The sequence below is a fragment of the Amblyraja radiata genome, chromosome 27 (genome assembly GCF_010909765.2).
Source record: "Amblyraja radiata isolate CabotCenter1 chromosome 27, sAmbRad1.1.pri, whole genome shotgun sequence".
In the NCBI taxonomy this organism is placed as follows: Eukaryota; Metazoa; Chordata; class Chondrichthyes; order Rajiformes; family Rajidae; genus Amblyraja; species Amblyraja radiata.
In genome coordinates this window covers 32967736-32990823 of record NC_045982.1, presented here as the reverse complement: position 1 = coordinate 32990823, position 23088 = coordinate 32967736, and positions in this window count along the sequence as shown.

The window sequence follows — 23088 nt, the reverse complement described above, 5'->3', positions numbered from 1 at the left end:
CTATATAATTCTGTATATCAGAGGGTGAGGCCCGACAGAGTGGATTCCACTTGCTGCAGCAAATATGATGAGAAGCACGTTTGCACCGTTTAATGGCACTGTAACTGAGTATTGTCAAGGACTCATAAGAAATGAACTCTAGGACATTAGTTATTCATGCTGTATAGCATGTAACATGTGTATTCAGTTAAAACCGTTCCCATCTGCTGAAGTGGAGTTGTCCTGCCTCTTTTTGGTGCTATCCTGCATTCTGCAGTGAGCACTCCACGGATTTGTCTGACAACCCGCGGCGCAGGAAATCGTCTCGGGGTCCTCAAGTCAATGACTTGATGTATCATGTAGATGCTGGTCTCCCGAGTCACAAGCTGCACCAGCATGTTTTATACTTTGAATAACCATATAGGTTCTGTATAATTCCCTATAATAGCGGGAACCATGGCTGCATATGTCAGTCAGGCAGATTGAGGCCTGAAGCAGTGTCTTGCTGGATAAATTGCAAAACCCCACTGATGTGGCAGAATGGAGAAAACACACATGCAATAATTCCTCCACCAAGTGGCGATAATGTATCTTTTGCCACTGTATGCCACATATTTTGCAGCTGGTAAATAAGCCTGTATGTAAATATATCGATATTCGATGTTCCGAGCCAAAATGACATTAAATACTTTGTAGTCCAACATCCATCCTGTGTTTTATAGATTTCACATGAGATAGTAATTTCAAAATAAGATTAGGTAAATATCACAGGATATTTAAACTTCATAGCACCCATGTGACTAACATATGCCACCCCCATAGTGTATCAACCTGGAGTAGAGAATGCAGATTGTGCACATTCTTACAATAACCTTTAACCGAGTTATAGGTAGTTGATACCAATTACTGAAAATTGGTAACTTATGCAACCCGGATCCGCCTCCGTAACTGGAGATGGCATACCATACTTCTCATCTTTGAGCACTAGTATCAATTGTAATACTAAGTATACCCGACCAAAAATACTGGAGCAATGCTGAATACTGCCACCATCATGATTTCGGTAGCTTCAGCTGAGAATAGCATAGGTTTATTTGTATTGACCTATCTGATACTAGAGAGGTTAATTCTTTGCATGTTTTAACTTCAGGTAATGCAAAGCCCAATTTGTACCGCTGATACACATCTGCTATATTGTCAACTACATCTTGATTAATAAAAAGCTGCTTAATAACCAACAAGTTTGTTGCATGCTTCTGTTAATTGCATCTCTTGCTCCAGGGCAGAATCCCTTGTTAGTTGATAGTTAAATGTTAATCCCAATAATCAGTAGTTCTGATTGGTATCAACTTAAATTTAACTGGATGGATGGGACCCTGATTCTTCAAATATAGTTTGGGCCTATAACAGCTAATTTTTGGCAAAACCCAGCATTTAACATCATTACAGATAAATGATAACTAATGTTCTTGAGCTCTGAGCAGCCCAAGCACCGTTTGGAAATTTGGTAAATAAACCTGGGAACTGTAGTTAGCCTATTTTGAAACACTTTATCTGTTATTATAGCCCCATTCAGGCGATTCCAGTGAATGGGAACTGCATAGCATGCATCTTTGAGATTGATGCTTGCCATATAGCTCCTATAAAACATTTGTTAGACCGTAACAAAATGTACTATTCTGAAAGTCTGTACTGCACATATGAGTTAAACCTGGATGAAGTGACATCCTCCATCTGTCACCAGTCCTGAAAGGCAATCCTGCCCATAATACTGGGCCTGCCTCGAAGACAACTCAGGTCCCAATTCCAAGTTTGCTTGGAACCTATGTATGTTGTGCATTAAATTAATCACATTTTATTATCTGTTTTTTAAAACCAGATCTGAAACTCATGTTGTTTTTCATTGTCATTTTGAAAAAAAAAACACAAGAGTAAAATTACCAACATGTAACTGGTCCACAATCCCTTGTTTCGGTAACCCCAGACCCACCTACCTCCATGGCTACCGGTGGTCTTGTGGTAAGCCCAAAGGCCGCTGATGCGGGTTCCTTTTTCCTCCTTCATTGGGGAGTAGGACTGGTAGGGAGTGTGGATACCATGTTTCTCCTGACCGTTGCTAGGGTCTTGGTCTGAAACCGCATCATACTGAGCCTGCCTTGTAAGACAATTCTGGCCATAACTCTGAGTCTGCCTTGAAAGACGACTCTGATCATATTTCCGTGCCCAGCTTTCAAGCTACCACTGGCTTCAGTGAACCGCTTACCCCCTATGGAGGTGTGGGGTGTGTTGTCGCCTTCTGATGAAACTTTGCTTGTCGTTGGTACCTTGATTAGTCCAACAGCTTTTGCTTCCTTCTTCTGGTCTTACCTGAAGAGAGGATTCGGCGGCTGGTTTCTCCAATGTCACCCTGATAGCGCTGTTCCCTTGCCGGCACTTGTAGTATGAGAACTCTGGCCTCTTCCGGTTATTCTGCCAACGGCTGGAGACCAACTCTTCTGGCAGCAAACCCTTTGTTTGCGAGTACTCTTGAGGCCATATGCATGTGCTTCAGTATGTTCATACTTTAAATTTGAGATCAGTTATCTACTGATCACTCGCACTCCCCTCCACAGAGAGTGAGATTTGTAGGCAGCCCTAAAAACAGGTGCGGCCGCCGGCCCCTGAGGATACCTGCGCTGACATGGCCCTTCCAGCGGACCTACATCAGGTTCTTGCTTTGGGTCAGACTGAAATTGACACTGGATGCTCCTCTCCTCAGAGCAGGAGACATTTGTGCAGCCCTGAAACAGGTGCCGCTGCCTGCGGGTTCTCCATAATACCCGGGCTGATAACTCCCTCCTTTGGAGTATATCATTGTGGAGCACCTCTCCACCAGGTGCTCCATGTGGGTTTGAACGTTTAAACACGTTACCCATGTAGGAGGTAATCCTCTCCATCCGGAATCCTCCTGGCCCGACTTGTTTCCAGGTTTTCTCCTTGCGCTCCCTTCCTCAGAGCGAGAGATCAAATAGTGGCTAATCCTCCAATTGGGTTTGCCTAGGTACTCGTGGCCCATTTTGTTTTAATGGTTGGGCCTCTTCCCTGCACTCCCCTCCGCAGAGAGGGAGATACAATTTTTGTTACTAACCTCCAACGGCAGTCTTGGTGCTGTCGGCATCAGTCCGGCGCTGCTGGCTCCACTGCCAGCGATTTGAGAGGCGAATTTCGACCGCCACCCGCTACTCGCACTGCCGCACTCTCCGTAGCGGGTTCCGTGGTCCGTTTCCGGTATCCCCGAGGTCATGACCAGGATTCCCTCTGTTCCGTGACTGGGGTTCCCGCGGTCCATAGTGCTTTACCCGCGGCCCGTCCTGAACTTCGACCCCAATCCAGCAGGCAAACTCTGTAATGAGTTTCCTGCAAAACAAAAAACAATCCCAGAGGTACTTACCTTGTTGGTTTAAACTTACCGCTGGACAACGCGAATGCTGCCGCCAGTCGGCTCGTTTGCGCAAAGCGAGTCAACGTAATGACACGCCAAGTGGGATGACGGCCTTCTTCATGTAGTCACTCACGTGACTCCGAAGTAAAATCTATTATTTTGGTCGTGATGACTATTGGAGTTGGGAACCAATTAAGGATTGATGGCCCTTGGTGATCTCAGCCAAAATTAATGTTTGATCACTGCGTTAGTTTAGTTTAGTTTAATTTATTGTCAGGTGTACCGAGCCATCGTCAGTGTACAGATACAGGATAAATGCAATGGTTTAGTGCAAAATAAAGTTCAGTAAAGTCTGATTAAAGATAGTGTGAGAGTCTCCAATGAGGTAGATTGTATCTCAGAATTGCTCTCTAGTTAGTGATAGGTTGGTTCAGTTGCCTGAGAACAGCTGGGAAGAAACTGTCCCTGAATCTGGAGGTTTGTGTTTCCAAAGATAGACACAAAAAGCTAGAGTAACTCAGCAAGACAGGCAGCATCTCTGGAGAGAAGATATGGGTGGCGTTTTGGGTTAAATCCCTTCGTCAGACAAAGAAGAATGAATGAAAGGTTTGCAAAAAGGTAACGATGATCAAAGAAACTTGTATGTTGGGTGAAAACTTGAAGCTGATGTGACTTGGGTGCGGAAGGGATGGAGAGAGAGGGAATGCCGTGGTTACTTGTAGTGAGAGAAATCAATTATCATACCACTAGGTTGTAGGCTGCCCAAACGAAATATGAGGTGCTGTTCTTCCAGTTTGCATTATCTTCACTCTGACAATGGAGGAGACCTAGGACAGAAATGTCAGTGTGGGAATGGGAAGGAGAATTCAAGTGTTTAGCAACCGGGAGATCAGGTAGGTTCAGGTGAATTGAGAGATGTCCAGCGAAATGGTTGCCCAGTCTACATTGGTCTCGCCGATGTATAAGAGTCCACATCTTGAACAACGGATACAATAGATGAGGTTGGAGGAGGTGCAGGTGAATGTCTGCCTAACCTGAAAGGACTGTCGGCATCCCTGGACAGAGTAGAGGGAGGAGGTACAGGGACAGGTGTTGCATCTTTTGCGGATACAGAGGAAGGTACCTGGGGAGGGGGTGGTTTGGATGGGAAGGGATGACTTAACCAGGGAGTTGTGGAGCGAATGGTCTCTGTGGAAGGCGGAAAGGTGTGGAGATGAGAAGATGTGGCTAGTGTTGGGATCCCGTTGGAGGTGCTGGAAATTCCGGAAAATTGTGTTTTGTACGCGACAGCTGATGGGGTGAAAGGTGAGAACTAGGGGGACTCTGCCTCTGTTGCGACTAGGGGGAGGGGGAGCAAAGGCAGAGCTGTCGGGTACCGAGGAGACACGAGTGAGCGCCTTATCTATGATGGGAAAGAGGAACCGCCGTTCCCTAAATAATGAGGACATCTCTGATGAATTGGTATGGAACACCTCATCTTGGACGTAGACGGAGGAATTGGGAGTAGAGGATAGAGTCTTTGCAGGAAACAGGGTGGGAAGAAGTGTAGTCGAGATAGTTGTGGGAGTCAGTGGGTTTGTAATAGATGTCAGTTGATAGTCTATTTCCTATGACCGAATGGTGCCAGCACAACGACCTGGCTCTCAACATCAGTAAGACCAAGGAACTGATTGTGGACTTTGATAGGGAAAGGATGAGGACCCACAACCCTGTTTATGTGAATGGGACAATGGTGGAGAGTGTCAATAACTTCAAATTCCTGGGCGTGCATATATCAGTGTGCGGCGGTGGGCGGCGCGACTTTCGTCAGCAGCGGCCTCTGCAGTCCGTCTGCGTTTTTATTATTTTATGTCTATGTTTTTATGTAGTTTTTGTTATTTTTTGTTGGGGTATGTGTGTGGGGGGGTGGGGGTGGTGTGTGGGGGGGTGGGGGTGGTGTGGGGGGTAACTTTTAAATCTCTCCCTGCACGGGAGACCCGACCTTTTCTTTGTCGGGTCCGTTGTCGTTGGGGCTGCGACGAGGAGCGGCCTCCAACAGGAAGACCGGGGGCTCTGGTGCCGACTACTCAGCTCACCGTCGCGGAGCTGGCCGAGTCCGGAGCGGGTGGAGCTGTGGTGGACGCTGCTGCGACCCGACCCCCGGAGATTCGGAGGCTGTAACTGCGGGTTTGGTGGGCGGCACTGGGAGCCCGCGGGTCCCTGGAGGGAGACCGCTTTTCAGGGCTTCCGCAGCGGCGACTTCTCCCGCCCGAGTTGCGGGGTTGAAGAGCTCCTCGAGCGGGGCCTACATCACCGCCCCGCGCGGATTGGAATGGCTGCGGGTCTCTGTGAGCGCCCGCCGGGGGCTCTAACATCAAGACCCGGTGCGCGACCTTGCATCACCCGGCGTGGCTTTAATGGCCGCAGGACAATTCGCCATCGCCCGCCGGGGGCTTTGACTTTGACTCTGACATTGGGGGGGAGAATGCAGTGGAGAGATAAGTTTTTTTGGCCTTCCATCACAGCAATGTGATGGATGTTTATGTAAATTATGTTGTGTCTTGGGTCTATTTGTTTGTAATGTATGGCTGCAGAAACGACATTTCGTTTGGACCTCAAGGGGTCAAAATGACAATAAATTGAATTGTATTGTATTGTATTGTATTGTATGAGAAGATTTTCCCTGGACCCAGCACACTGATGCAATTGTAAAGAAGGCACATCAGTGACTCTACTTCCTGAGAAGATTACGGAGATTCGGCATGTCGAAGAGGATTCTCCTAAACTTCTACAGGTGCACAGTAGAGAGCATTTTCATAAGAATTTCATTATCACGTCCGGGACATATGACAATAAAACATTCTTGACTTGACTCTTGATAGAGATTGTGAGATCGAGAAAGGGCAGGGAGATGTCAGTGATGGTCCAAGTAAATTTGAGTGCAGGATGGAAATTGATGGTGAAGTTGATGATGTCCATAAGTTCTGCATGGGTGCGGCAGGTAGCACCAATGCAGTCATCAATGTAACAGAGATAGAGTTCGGGGATAGGGCCGGTGTATGCCTGGAACAGCGATTGTTCAATGTACCCTACAAAAAGGCAGGCATAGTTACACCTTGGACTTGGAGGACGTGGGAGGAGTCGAAGGAGTGTTTTGACACTTCTATATCTCTTGCCAGATGGGAGAGGGGTGAGGAAGTAGTGACCGGGGTGAGACTCATCCTTGATTATGCTGGTGGCCTTGCTGAGGCAGCGTGAGGTCTAGATTGAAGAGAGGTTGGTGTGTGTGATGTTCTGAACCGAGTCCACAATTCTGTGTAATTTCTTGTGGTCTTGGATGGAGCTTTTCCCAAACCATGCTGTGATGCATCCCAGTAATATGCTTAGGAAAGAACTGCAGATGCCACATCACCATCTATATCTCTTGTTTCCCTCGTCCCTGACTCTTAGTCTGAAGAAGGATCTTGAGCCGAAACATCACCCATTCCTTCTCTCCAGAGATGCTGCCTGTCCCGCTGAGTTACTTCAGCATTTTGTGTCGATCTGCGATAAAATACATTATACGACATATCTATATAAATTGTTGAGAGTTGATGGGGACATGCCGAACTTCCTAACCCTTCTAAGGAGGTAGAGGTGTTGGTGTGCTTTCTTGGCCATTGCTTCGATATTACTGGTCCAGGATAAGTTGCTGGTGATATTTACTCCTCCGCACTTGAAGCTAACTTAATATGAAAAGCCTGGACCTGAGAACAACAGAGAAACTGGTGCCACTATGAAGTGCATGTCTGGAAAGGGGGTTGGGATTTCTTTGACATTAGGCACAATGCTTTTCACTTGCACATGGATGAGGGATTCCCCGTGTAGCTTCATTGCAAAGAACAGAGGTGATGGGCAATTTGTCAGCAAAAGTCTCCACCATCAGGATAGAAGGAGGAAAGCAAAATGTTAAACAACAGATCTCTTTCGAGATCCTTGACAGCCCCAACACACTGGCGAGATTTAGATGACTTTGCAATTTACTACGAGTCTTCCTGGATTGAATATTATCTTGAACATGAGTTATGAACATGTTGGCTGCACTGGGTTTGACTCACAACTATGGATCTGCTGTTAGTTTAGTTTAGTTTAGAGGTACAGAGCGGAAACGGGCACTTTGGCCTGCTGAGTCTGCACCGACCAGCAATCCCTGTGAATAACACTCTCCTACACACACTCGGGCCAATTTACAATTTTACCAAAGCCAATTAACCTACTTAACCTACAAACCTGTACGTTGTGGAGTGTGGAAGGAAACCGAAGCTCCCCGAGAAAACTCACGCAGGTCATCGGGAGAATGTGTAAACTCCGTGCAGACAGCACCCATAGTCAGGATGGAACATGGGTCTCTGGAGCTGTAAGACAATAGCTCTACCACTCCACTACTGTGCCTCTTTTCTTTGTATAGTGGAAGTGCCTCTTTTGCCAATCTGTTCTACCACTCCAGGAATTTATTTTAACTGTGCCATTTTTGAGGTCACCACTTTAGGTAATTACAGTACTTTTCAAAATGAAGTAGAAAAGTTGCAGGACAAGTGTGAACTGTGATCAACACTGATGCTGTTCGAGATAGTCTCCCAAGTTTATAGAAAGACTGAGGGCACTGTGATTTTTAATGATATCCAATATGTGCCTTAGAATTTTACAGTGACTCTTTCTAGCTCTTTGGTATATATATATATATATACACTAAAGAGCCAGAAAATGTCACTATAAAAATCTAAGGCACATCTAAGGCACAACATTATACATATATATATTGGTCAAGAGATAGTGAGAGCTTCCTTTAATGAAAATATGCTTTTGCAAATAGTGGAAGATTTGGAATTACTGTGGACTACAAGGAGAGATGCCTTGCTAGAGAAAATGAAAGAGTGGCATGGAGAAGGCCGGAGCAAGAGAAAAATAGCGAGTAACATAGGGATTCAAGGTCGGGCACACATCCGTGAACGCAATAAATAAATAAACACAGAACATAAAGACAGATATATCCAGGCTGTGGAAATTTAGCATTGGAGCCAAGCATGCAGCGAATTACAAATTAAGACTTAAAAATATGCAGTTACCAAAATCAAGATGGGAATATATGGGAGTGTACGTACACTTAAAAAACAATGCATGTAGCTGCATCTATACAGACAGATAACCAAGGTATGATTAAATATTATAAAATACAACAGAATGGAAACATTTAGACTGGATAGCCTGATAATGAAAACAATCAGTATTAAATGCCAGCAGGAAATTCTACTAATTTAACAGGACTAAATTAGTTATCAGTCCGATTATTGGTCCAAACTCCGTTTATAAATTGTTTAAAAATACCATATATTTAGGCTTCAAGCCAGAAGTCCTGAGAAAAGGAGTGGGCTGTGTGGAAGGCACATCGAAGAGAAAGTGAAGCCTGAAGTATTTGAGAGTAAGATGAATGAGATAATAATGGAGACAAAGAAACATTTCAGATGAGGCAGGAGGACTAAAGAAGACAAAGTGCCAGGACCGTTTCAGAATAGATCCTGGATCCTAAGAAATAATTTGCTGAGGTCCCAGAAATTATATTTCAAGATCTATTGATTGTGGATTTTTGCCACTATGGACAATTTATTGCCCATTTTTAAAAGGAGACGGGGCTAATTCAGGTAATTATAGGTCAATTAGATTAAGATCAGTGGTTGGAACAATTTTAGAATTTCAATTTGAGGAGGAAATTATGATGGATTGGAAATAAAAGAAACAGACTAAAGTGGCTTGGTCGTTAAAAACCAAAAGTGCTTGAACATACTCGGAGATTTTGAGATGCCAACATATGTGATAGACAAAGAAACATAGAAACATCAGTCATCTTCAGACATCAGTCTGAAGTAGGGTCTCGACCCGAAACGTCACCTCTTCCTTCTCTCCATAGCTGCTGCTTCACCCACTGAGTTCCTCCAGCATTTTTGTCTATCTATAGAAACATAGAAAATAGGTGCAGGTGTAGGCCATTCGGCCCTTTGTGCCAGCACCACCATTCAATATGATAATGGTTGATCATCCAAAATCAGTACCCCGTTCCTGCTTTCTCCTCATATCCCTTGATTCCATTAACCCAAAGAGCTAAATCTAATACTTGAATACACCCAGTGAATTGGCCTCCACTGCCTTCTGTGGCAGAGAATTCCACTGAATCACAACTCTCTGGCTGAAAACGTTTTTCCTCATCTCAGTCCTAAATGGCCGACCCCTTATTCTTAAAATGTTTCTGGACTCCCCCACCATTGGGAACATTTTCCTGCATCTAGCCTGGGTCAAGGAAGGTGCAGCAATTGGAATATGTGCAGCTTCTGGGAAAACCTGTGTCAATATGCCTCATGATGATTACTGGAAACATAGGCGGTGTCCAAAAGATGCTTGCAGCTAGCAGTTTGTTCCAGAGACATGAGGGAATATTTGCTGAAGGTGACAGAGTTTTGCCAAATTTTGCATTAAAGCTTTGAATCAAAGCTAAGTGAGTTGGTAACATTGAGAAGTGATGGCTAAAGCAATTCATGCTGTCCAAAACCTCACTACTGATAGAGATGTTGAGTGGGATGTTGGTGTCCAAGGAAATGTGACAAAGACTTCCTTGGTACTTATGCGATGTTGTATTGGTGCATGTATTCTTGACCCGAAACGTCACCCAGTCCTTCTCTCCAGGGATGTTGCATGTCCCGCTGAGTTATTCCAGCTTTTTAATAATAATAATAATAATACATTTTATTTTTGGGCGCCTTTCAGAAATCTCAAGGACACCTTACAAAGATTAACAAGAATAATAAAACATATAATCGGTATAAAATAAATAATAAAGACATCATAGAAACACAAATTAAAAACAGAATTCAATCCAAAGACAACAAAAATCAAAAACACAATGTGAAGAGAGAGCAGCGGCAGCTAAAGCGCGCCAGCGTCCACTCTCCCTTCCAACAGCCATCTTGGACACAGACTAACATGTTTACTTACAGACAAAAAATCATCCCCCCACAATGGATACCACTGTGGGGGAAGGCACGATGTCCAGTCCCCATCCCCAGATCACCCAAAGTCAGGCCTATTGAGGCCACCGCAATTGCCTCTACGGAGACCAGATGTTCCTGGCCGTTCTCACCGGGTGGTGTTGCCCCGGCGTCGGGAGAGTCCTCTCAGCAGCTGGGCCACCTGGAACGGCCACTTCCTAGCTGGGGACCGCGGCTTCCGAAGCCGACAAGGCCGCGCCGGTTTGGAGCTCCCAGGCTCCCGATGTTAGAGTCGGCGCCGCCCGCTCCGCAGATCCGCAGCCCAGAGGTGTTGATCTCGGCGGTCACAGCTCACCGGAGCTCCAGCGCGTTGATCCAGCGCGGTGACCCAGGCAAGGCATCGCCCGCTCCGCTCCGCGATAGCGCTTCAGCGCTCCAGCGCTGTGCCGCCACCGAAGCCGAGGTGCTGGGCGGTCCCCACCAGGAAACGGCGCTCCACGCCCGCTGGTAGGCCACGAGGACGGGTCGACGGGGCAGCCCGGGGAAAAAGCTGCCTCACCGACCAGGTAGGGACCTAGAAGTATAATTACCTCCTTCCCCCCACATTAAAAAGTCCATTCTCCAACAGACAAAGGACAGGATTTACTAAAAGTCGAAAAAAGTGAGTTAAAACGGACGGCTGCTGGTTAGCAGCCGTTCCTCAAGATGGCTCCTCCTCCCTGAGCTTTTTGTGTTTATCTTCAAATGTATTAGAGAATTTGGTTCTCTTTATCTGCAATTCCTGAGATGAATTAACATAATCGAGACATCATCAGTAAAGTGCAGATCATGAATAGTGGAATGGGTGATGTGTCTTTCACTTTTAAATCATCTGATGATGTATCCTTGGGTTTTCCTGTAAAGTACAGCAAGATTAAACTGCTAATCGTGTATATTAATTCAACAGCAAAACACAAAGTGCTAGAAGAAATAAGTGGGTCAAGCAGTATCTGGGAGGAAATGGCCAGACAACATTTCAGGGCAGGGTCCCATTCAGACTGATGGTCAGGCCGCATTTGGAGTAATATGAGCAATTGTGGGCCCCATATCTGAGAAAGAATGTGCTGGTGCTGGTGCTGGAGAGGGTGCAGAGGAGGTTTACAAGAATGATCCCAGGAATGAGTGTGTTAACATATGATGAGCATTTGATGGCACTGGGCCTCTACTCGCTGGAGTTTAGAAGGATGAGGGGGCACCTCACTGAAACTTACAGAATAGTGAAAGGCCTGGATAGTGTAGATGTGGAGAGGATGTTTCCACTAGTGAGAGAGTCTAGGATCCGAGATCATAGCCTCAGAATTAAAGGATGCTCCATTAGGAAGGATATGTGGAGGAATTTATTTTGTCAGAAGGTGGTGAATCTGTGGGATTCATTGCCACAGAAGGATGTGGAGGCCAATGGATATGTTTATGGCAGAGATAGGTATATTCTTGATTAGTACGGGTGTCAGGGTTAAAGGAAGAAGGCAGGAGAATGAGGTTGAGAGGGAAGGATAGATCAGCCATGAATGAATTGTGAAGTAAACTTGATGGCCCGAATGGCCTAATTCTACTCCAACCAATTATGAAGATGAACTTATGATTGGAGTAGGGGGGAGAAAGTTGGGAAAAGTTTGCAATGATTAGGTAGAATAGATAGCAATAATTTTAAGGCAATACATTCAGTCTTAAAGAAGTATACATCAGTATTTATGACCAAATTGATTGTCTTGCATTCTAGTTATTTGTATCAATTGTCTGTGACTAGAAGGTTTGTACTTTGCTCAATATATTCTTGACGTCCGTGGACTTTACACAATACAATTTGTGAAGTTTACATTCAGGGATTGAGAACTTTAGATCTACAAAGTGTTGTTTTAATGTTAAATTACATCAGAACATGTCTGTTACATAGATCAAGCAGGAAACTCCAGAAAGATGCAGTGAAGAATTCATGGAGAAATACTGATTTGGTTCATTGGTGCCATCCCAAAGTTTAAGAAACATTTAGGCGAATACATGGATAGGACAGCTTTAGAGGCATATGGGCCAAATGCAGGCAGATGGGACTAGTGCAGATGGGACATGTTGGCCAGTGTGGGCCAAAGGGCCTGTTTCCATGCTGCATGAGTCTATGACACTATGGCTAAAATTGCATTTCTTATTGAGGCATTTAGAGGTGAGTTCCAAGGGAACAACAGTGCATAACTGTGGTTTGTTCAGCATTATTGTGCACCACTGTTCTTGTAAACTGGCTCACTGGTGATGCAGGAAAAATGTTCTCCATGTTGGGGAGTCCAGAACCAGGGGTCACAGTTTAAGAATAAGGGGTAGGCCATTTAGGACTGAGATGAAGAAAAACCTTTTCACCCAGAGAGTTGTGAATCTGTGGAATTATCTGCCACAGAAGACAGTGGAGACCAATTGACTGGATGTTTTCAGGAGAGAGTAGGATACAGCTCTTGGTGCTAATGGAATCAAGGGATATAGGGATAAAGCAGGAACGGGGTACTGATTCTGGATGATCGGCCATGATCATCTTGAATGGCGGTGCTGGCTCGAAGTCTATGTTTCTATGGTAAAAAAAACATAGAGAAAAACAAGGTTGTTTATTCATCATGAATGCAAGTATCAATATAGAAACAAAGACGCAGATGTTACGGGTCTGAAGAAGGACCTCAACATGAAACATCGCCTATCCATATTCTCTACAGATGCTGCCTGACCTACTGAGTATTCCAGCACTCTGTGTCCTTTTATGCTTCAAGTAGGTAAAACTTTACATTCAGTCAACCCTAAGAAAAGCTGAGGATTCATACAGCACTTTTACTAAGTTAGGAAACCAAGAATTATCTTATACGTGTAATAAATGAAACAAATTTTGCAGTGCATTTATGGAAAGATTTGTTTAGCTTGGCATCATATTAGGCACAGATCTTATGGGCTAAAGGCCCTATTCCTGATCTGTACTGTTCTATGTTCTAATTGTTAGATATATTATTGGAAAAAATATAAAGATGATTTTAAGGTTTTTGGTTGAGGAATACATGCTGGAAAGATCTCTTCCACAAACACCATATTTAGGTATTAATGAATTAAAACGAAGTTTTGAATAACCTCAAAATAAAAAATGTTATCATACCGGATAGCGGCACAGTGGTGCAGTGGTAGGGTTGCTGCCTTTCAGCTCCAGAGACCCAGGTTTGATCCTGACTACGGGTGCTATCTGTACAGAGTTTGTACGTTCTCCGCATGACCACATGAGTTCCCCCCAGGTGCTCCGGTTTTCTCTCACACTCAAAAGACATGCAGGCTTGTAGGTTAACGGCTTTGGTAAAGATTGTAAATTGTCCCTAGTGTGCAGGATAGTGTTAGTGTACAGGGTAAGCATTGGTCAGTGCGGACTCAGTGGACCCAAGGGCCTGTTACTGTGCTGCATCTCTAAAGTCTAATGTTTTAATCTGTGGAGATTTTTTTAATGGTATGAGTAACACAGATATCATATAAGTTCACCACTAAATAAATTATAAATTTCCGATTGACTGCAGTTTTAAGGAGAATCTTTCAAACAATGTCAAGGGATCCAGTGGGAGAATGAGTGGAGAAGCATGGTACAGGTTAAACAGACTGAATGTTTCAAAGGGCAAAACCTATTTCATTAACTCGAGGATACTTTTTTCATGCACATGCAATTAATATTTAATTTTTATTTGAAGGCGTTTTAATTCCCCCTTCCCAGTTCTCCCACCAGTCTTATTGTCTCCCACTACATTCTATCTCTGTACCACACACTCCCCTGTCATCAGCCTGAAGAAGGTTCTCGATCCGAAACGTCACCAGTTCCTTCTCTCCGGAGATGCTGCCTGTCCCACTGAGTTACTCCAGCATTTTGTGTCTACTTTCCCGACCACCCTTTGTCATTATGCTGAAGGAAGTCCAGTCACACATGCAAGACTTGGATTGGAAGCAACTACAGATGCTGGTTTACACCAAAGTTAGACAAAAAACGCTGGAATATCTCAGCGTCTCAGGCAGTATCTCTGGAGAATATGCATAGCTGATGTTTCGGGTCGGGACCCTTCTTCAGACTGAAGAAGGGTTCCTACCCAAAATGTCACCTATTCCTTTTCTCCACAGATTCTGCCTGACCTGCTGAGTTATTCTAGCATTTTGCGACTAACTCCAAGATTTGAACACAGTAATGATTGGAAATTGGTGATATAATTCTCAGTTACAATTGTGCATTGCCTAAGGAGAGTCTGGTAGCCCATTCTGTTCCTATATACCTGTTGCCCATGTTCTTTCAGGTGACAGGGGTTGTGGATTTTGGTGGCGCTGTTAGCTCTGGCATGTAACTGCAGTAAACTTTGTGGGTGGTACACTCTACATTTTTGGAGTGAATATTCAGGGTGCTGAATGATATGGCTGTCAAAACGCTGCCTTATCCTGGATAGTATCAAGATTCCTCAGTGTTTTTGGAGCTGCATTTACCAGGCCAATTGCAGGATATTCTGCACCACTTATGATTCTTTATTTAGAAAATAGAACAGTCCAGTACAGGAACTGGCCCTTTCACCCCTACTGTCCATGCCAAACATATCGGCAAGATACGCTAGCCTTGCATGATCTGCCTACACATGATCTATACCCCTCCATTCCCTGCATATCCATGTGCCTATCTAAAAGCATCATAAACACCTTCACCCACCAACACCCCAGGCTGCGTGCTCAAGGCTCCCACCACCCTGTGTAAGAACTCTGCACCGCACATCTCCTTTAAATGTTGTCTCTCTCTCACCTTAAGCCATAGACATTAGACAATAGACAAAAGACAATAGGGCAGGAGTAGGCCATTCAGCCCTTCGAGCCAGCACCGCCATTCAATGTGATCATGGCTGATCATCCCCAATCAGTACCCCGTTCCTGCCTTCTCCCCATATCCCCTGACTCCGCTATTTTTAAGAGCCCTATCTAGCTCTCTCTTGAAGGCATCCAGAGAACCTGCCTCCACCGCTCTCTGAGGCAGAGAATTCCACAGACTCACCACTCTCTGTGAGAACATGTGTTTCCTCATGTCCGTTCTAAATGGCTTACTCCTTATTCTTAAACTTCGTTCTGGACTCCCCTATACTTTCTTGTCTTTGACATTTCCACTGTGGGAAAAGGTTCTGATTGTTCATATGTTCATAGGTCATGGGAGCATAAATAGGCTATCAGAGTCTACTCTGCCATTCAATCATGGCTGATCTATCAACCCCATTCTCCTGTCATCTCCCTTTTAACCCTGATACCCGTACTAATCAAGAATCTGTTAATCTCCGCCTTAAAAATACCCAATGACTGTCTCCACAGCCGTCTGTGGCAATTAATTCTATAGATTGACCACCCTCTCACCAAGGAAATTCCTCCTCGTTCCCCTCATCCTTCTAAACTCCAGCAAGTACAGGTCCAGTACTTCAAACGTTGATCGTCCATCTAACTTTCCAACCTACCTATGCCAAATGTTTATCCTGGATGGCATTAATCCTCTTAAATGTCCTTGGAGCTGCATTTACCAGTGCAAGTGCAGGATATTCTGCTCCACATAATTCTTAGTTTGGAACGTAGAACAATGCAGGACAGGAGATGCTACTCACCTCAAGATACACTACTTCTGCAGCCATTGTGTTGAGGTGCCTGGTCCAGTTGATGATCCCTGGCCTGATAGTATGGAAGGCAGCAAGGTAACGCCATCCAATGTCAGAGGTGGATGGATGCAGTCTCCAATGTTGAAGATGATTCTTGTCTGGCACTTGTGTGTCTATTCCCTTCATGTGCCTGAATGTACAGATTCCTTCAAACATTTAACAATATAAATGGTGAGCAGCACAGTGGTGCAGCGGTAGAGTTGCTACCTTACAGCGCCAGAGGTTGTACGTTCTCAACATGACCTGTGTGGGTTATTTAGTTTAGTTTTTTGTTTAGAGATGCAACGCGGAAATGCCCTTCTGTCCACCAAGTCCGCGCTGACCAGTGACCCCCGCAAATTAACACTATACCACAGACACTAGGAGATGCTACTCACCTCAAGATAATTATAACAAGCCAATTAACCTACAAACCTGTACATCTTTGGAGTGTGGGAGGTAACCGAAGATCTCGGTCACGGGGAGAATGTACAGTATAAACTCCGTACAGACAGCACCGTAGTCGGGATCGAACCCAGGTCTCTGGCGCTGCATTCGCTGTAAGGCAGCAACTGTACGACTGCACCGCCGTCTTTCTCCAAGATCTTCACTTTCCTCCCACACTCCAAAGAGGTACAGATTTGGACGTTATCATTTGTGTATAAACATATGAAATTCACATACTGTCGCACAAATACACTCAAGGCTTTTCCTTCCCATCCAATATTTTTTTAAGTTTCTAGGCTTCATTTTCTGCCGGTTTAGTTTAATTTAGTTTAGTTTAGTTTAGTTTAGACATCGAGCGTAGAAATATGCCCTTCAGCCCGCAGAGTCCACACCGACCAATGTTAACACTATCCTAAACACACTAAGGAGAATTTACAGTTAAACCAAGCCAATTAACCTACAAACCCAAATGTCTTTTGAGTGTGGCAGGACACTGAGGATCTCGGAAAAAACTCACGCAAGTCACGAGGAGAACGTACAAACTCGGTGTAGACCGTATCTGTAGTCAGGATCAAACCCAGGTCTCTAGCGCTGTAAGGGCAGTAGCTCTACTGCTGCACTTTGTGAATAGGTTAATATTATGAATTTGTTAATAAATGGAGTAATACAGCGAAGGAGAAGACAATTACTCGGAGGATGAACGTGCCACCTCACAACTGAGTAAAGGCCAAACCCAGAATTTAATCCATCGTTTACCTGCTGCAGAAAATCCTTCTCTGAGCATTCTCTGACATAATTGTAAATGATTTCACTATCATACATTTCTCAATTTTACTCTGATTTTCTTCTAATTGAGTTTTGACGTCTGCATCCTACGAGTTAGCCCGATCATATGTACAGTATATTATAAATAGAGTTTTAAAGTGATGAACTTATCATCTTCAATAATTAAGATAGACACAAGGTGCTGGAGTAACTCAGTGGGTCAGGCAACATCTCTGACAAAAAAAAATGAGTTACGTTTCAGGTCGAGACTATTCTTCAGGTCGAGAGTCAGGGGAGAGGGAAACGAGAGATATAGACGGTGATATAGAGAGATATAGAACAAATGAATGAAAGATATGCAAAAATGTAATGATGATAAAGGAAAAAGGCCATTAGCTGTGGGCTAGGTGAAAATGTGTTACCGACAATGAAACTCACCAGGCCGACATTGAGACTAATACCACAACTAGGGTGTGGAAGGGATGGAGAGAGAGGGAATGCAAATGTTGCTGGAAGTGATTGAAATCAATCTGAAAGATGCTCAAGTGAATTATGAGGTGCTGTTCCTCCAATTTGTATTTAGCCTCACTCTGTCAATGGAGGAGGCCCAGGGCAGAAAGGTCAGTGTGGGAATGGGTAAGGGAATTAAAGTGTTTGGCAACTGGGAGATCAGGTAGGTCCAGGCAGTTGCATTAGGCCTACGTCTTTACCTATAGACAATAGACAATAGACAATAGGTGCAGGAGTAGGCCACTGCCATTCAATGTAATCATGGCTGATCATCCACAATCAGTACCCCGTTCCTGCCTACTCCCCATATAACCTGACTCCGCTATCTTTAAGAGCCCTATCTAGCTCTCTCTTGAAAGTATCCAGAGTACCGGCCTCCACCACCCTCTGTGGCAGAGAATTCCACAGACTCACAACTCTCTGTGTGAAAAAGTGTTTCCTCATCGCCGTTCTAAATGGCTTACCCCTTATTCTTAAACTGTGGCCCCTGGTTCTGAACTCCCCCAACATCAGGAACATGTTACCTGCCTCTAGCGTGTCCAAACCCTTAATAATCTTATATGTTTCAATAAGATTCCCTCTCATCCTTCTAAACTCCCGAGTATACAAGCCCAGCCGCTCCATTCTCTCAGCATATGACAGTTCCGCCATCCAGGGAATTAACCTTGTGATCCTACGCTGCAGTCCCTCAATAGCAAGCATGTCCTTCCTCAAATTAGGGGACCAAAACTGCACACAATACTCCAGGTGTGGTCTCACTAGGGACCTATACAACTGCAGAAGGACTTCCTTGCTCCTATACTCCACTGCTCTTGTTATGAATGCCAACATGCTTTCTTCACTGCCTGCTGTACCTGCATGCTTACTTTCATTGACTGATGAACAAGGACCCCCAGATCCCATTGTACTTCCCCTTTTCCCAACTTGACACCATTTAGATAATAATCTGCCTTACTCTTTTTGCTACCAAAGTGGATAACCTCACATACCCACATTAAACTGCATCTGCCATGCATCTTCCCAGTCATCCAACCTGTCTAAGTCACCCTGCATTCTCATAGCATCCTCCGCAAAGTGCACACTGCCACCCAGCTCTGTGTCATCTGCAAATTTGCTAACGTTACTTTTAATCCCTTCAGCTAAATCATTGATGTAATCCTAGATATTGAGACTAGTGGGAATCTGTCCTGTGTGTCTGATAAAATACAATCTAATCATCAGCTGCTTATTGGAAGCAACGTTATTAAGAAAATGATATCACAGTGATTGTTCATTGATCTTCAATCACAAACTAATTCTGCTAGGTCAGTTCTCATTACTTCAGCAGTGTCCTGATAGAAGCTCTTGTTAGTTTAGTTCCTGACTCCATTACCATGTTTCCATCACAGATGGTGAACTTTTCACTGAAGAGCGGGGATTGCATCCCTTGGGGCTTGAGTGTTCTATGAAATGCACATATTTATTTGCGCTCTCCAAGGGCTTCCAAAAGCCAAGCATTTATTTCCAATGTTCTGATCTTCTTTCTCCTATACACGATGCTATGCTGAATCAAGGGAGTTCATGGATGAAAGAGGTTGCAAGAAGAATGGGGAAAATACTTCAGAAGATAAAGCTAACTACCACTGGAGATTTAATATTGATCTCAATGTATGTGGTAGATAGTGTTACTGCAAACAAGAAAATAAGCAGGTCAGGCAACATCTGTGGAAAGAGAAAGTGTTAATTCTTCAGGTCCATAAACCTATTTTAATGCAGGTTCTTTGACTTAAAATGGCAGGACAATGGTACAGTACAATACAATACAATACAATACGGGTTTATTCGTCACATTGCACATAAACTGCAAGTGAAATGAATACAGTAGGTAGAGTTGCTGCCTCACAGCACCAGTGAGCCAGGCTTGATCATGACCTCTCCGTATGGAGTACCTTCTGTGTGCAGTTTGCAGGTTCTCCCTGTGACCGTGTGGATTTCTGCCGGGTGCTCCAGGTTCCTCCCATATCTCAAGAACGTGTGGGTTTGCAGGTTAATTGGCCTCTGTAAATTGGCTCCGAAGTGCAGGAAGTGGAATATCATAAAACTGGTGTTAACGGATGGTTAGTATAGGTTCTTGGGGCCACGTTCTCACCTGCTCCAGAGAAAAAGCCCAATGCAATGGATTATTTTGGAGAATTGGAATATTGCCCTCATTTATGGAAAGATGATTCAGAAACCTAATAACAGATGTGAAGAAGCTGTTTTTTCTGAGTCTGTGGTGGTGCGCGCTTTCATATAACCATATAACCATATAACAATTACAGCACGGAAACAGGCCATCTCGACCCTTCTAGTCCGTGTCGAACACGTGTTCTCCCCTAGTCCCATATACCTGCGCTCAGACCATAACCCTCCATTCCTTTCCCGTCCATATAACTATCCAATTTATTTTTAAATGATAAAAACGAACCTGCCTCCACCACCTTCACTGGAAGCTCATTCCACACAGCCACCACTCTCTGAGTAAAGAAGTTCCCCCTCATGTTACCCCTAAACTTCTGTCCCTTAATTCTCAAGTCATGTCCCCTTGTTTGAATCTTCCCTACTCTCAGTGGGAAAAGCTTATCCACGTCAACTCTGTCTATCCCTCTCATCATTTTAAAGACCTCTATCAAGTCCCCCCTTAACCTTCTGCGCTCCAAAGAATAAAGCCCTAACTTGTTCAACCTTTCTCTGTAACTTAGTTGCTGAAATCCAGGCAACATTCTAATAAATCTCCTCTGTACGCTCTCCATTTTGTTGACATCCTTCCTATAATTAGGCGACCAAAATTGTACACCATACTCCAGAATTGGCCTCACCAATGCCTTGTACAATTTTAACATTACAACCCAACTTCTATACTCAATGCTCTGATTTATAAAGGCCAGCACACCAAAAGCTTTCTTTACCACCCTATCTACATGAGATTCCACTTTCAGGGAACTGTGCACAGTTATTCCCAGATCCCTCTGTTCACCTGCATTCTTCAATTCCCTACCATTTACCATGTACGTCCTATTTTGATTTGTCCTGCCAAGATGTAGCACCTCACACTTATCAGCATTAAACTCCATCTGCCATCTTTCAGTCCACTCTTCCAACTGGCATAAATCTCTCTGTAGACTTTGAAAATCTACTTCATTATCCACAACACCACCTATCTTAGTATCATCTGCATACTTACTAATCCAATTTACCACACCATCATCCAGATCATTGATGTACATGACAAACAACAGTGGACCCAACACAGATCCCTGTGGCACCCCACTAGTCACTGGCCACCAACCTGTCCAACAACCATCCACCATTACTCTCTGGCATCTCCCATTCAGCCACTGTTGAATCCATCTTGCTACTCCACCATTAATACCCAACCATTGAACCTTCTTAACCAACCTTCCATGAGGAACCTTGTCAAAGGCCTTACTGAAGTCCATATATACAACATCCACTGCTTTACCCTCATCAATTTCCCGAGTAACCTCTTCAAAAAATTCAAGAAGATTAGTCAAACATGACCTTCCAGGCACTAATCCATGTTGACTGTTCCTAATCAGACCCTGTTTATCTAGATGCTTATATATATTATCTCTAAGTATCCTTTCCATTAATTTGCCCACCACTGATGTCAAACTAACAGGTCTATAATTGCTAGGTTTACTCTTAGACCCCTTTTTAAACAATGGAACAACATGCGCAGTACGCCAATCCTCCGGCACTATTCCCGTTTCTAATGACATTTCAAGCTCCTTTTCCTCCTGCCTGAGAGAACATGAGAAAAAGGAATGACTCGGATGGAAAAGCTCATAGTCATAGACTCTTAGAGTGATACTGTGTGGAAACGGGACCTTCAGCCCAACTTGCCCATATCAGCCAACATGTCCCAACTACACTGGTCCCACCTGCCAGCTTTTGGTCCATATCCCTCCAAATCGGTCCTATCCATGTACCTATCTAACTGCTTCTTAACTGTTGGGATAATCCCTGCCTCAACGACCTCCTCTGGCAGTTCGTTCCATACACACACCACCCTTTGTGTGAAATAGTTACCCCTCAGATTCCTATTAAATCTTTTCCCTTTCACCTATTCCTCAGAGTACTATGTCCTCAGAGTAGTTGATTCACCTACTCGGGGCGAGAGACTCTGTGCCTCTGTACAATCTATTCCTCTCATGATTTTATACACCTCTATAAGATCATCCCTCATCCTCCTGCGCTCCAAGGAATAGGGTCCCAGCCTTCTCAACCTCTCCCTAAAGCTCAGACCTCCTTGTCCTGGCAACACCCTTGTGACATCAGGGTTGTTGATTATGTTGGCTGCTTTCCTGAGATGGTGTGAAGTGTAGATGGTGTCAATGGTAGGGAGTCTGGTCTGTGTGATGTTCTGGGTTACATCCACAACTCGTGCTTTGCTGGGTTTAGCAAATAATCGTACCAGAATAAAAGGGGTGTTCAAAGTCTATCCAATATAAGCCATGACAAAGCTTCACCAGAATATCGCCTCTTGCACAACCAACAATGGACCATTGTGCTCCACCTTTCCTTGATCATCCTTGTTGTTCTTGATTTGTTCCTTGCATACCTTTCACTCTGTTGTTGTAGGTCATATCTCCTGTTATACCTCATACCTCCAGTTTCCTTCTCCTTTGTCTCTCAGTCTGAATAAGGATCTCGACCAGAAACATCACCTATTCATTTTCACCAGAGTTGCTGCCTGACCAGTTAGAATAGAATAGAATAGAATAGTAAGATTAAATGAGATCTTACCAGTTTGAAGTTTGATCTTTATTTTATGAGGAGTTACGATGAGGGATTACGTGAAGACCCCGTCCAGCACGCATGCGCGACATTCTTCAAAGCAGCGGTGTGAAGTCACAGACAACAGTAGATGAAATAAACATAGTAAGATAAGAAGCACTAGAATACCAGTTGACCTTTATGAAAGAGGGCGGGAACGGAGGGCACGTAATCCCTCATCGTAACTCCTCATAAAATAAAGATCAAACTTCAAACTGGTAAGTTCTCGTTTAATCTTACTATTTTACTTCGGAGTCACGTGAGTGACTACGTGAAGATTTTAAAGATCTGTGATTTCATGCCGTGGAACGAGTCCATGCTTCACTCACTGCCTTAGTTGACCAGGGGAGGAACTATGTTATCATATTCAGACATGAATAATGACAATAGTAACCTCCCTTACCCGGGAGGAACTATGAACAGAACTTAACATAGAGTTCGTAAATACCCTCCCATCTGACAATGGGTT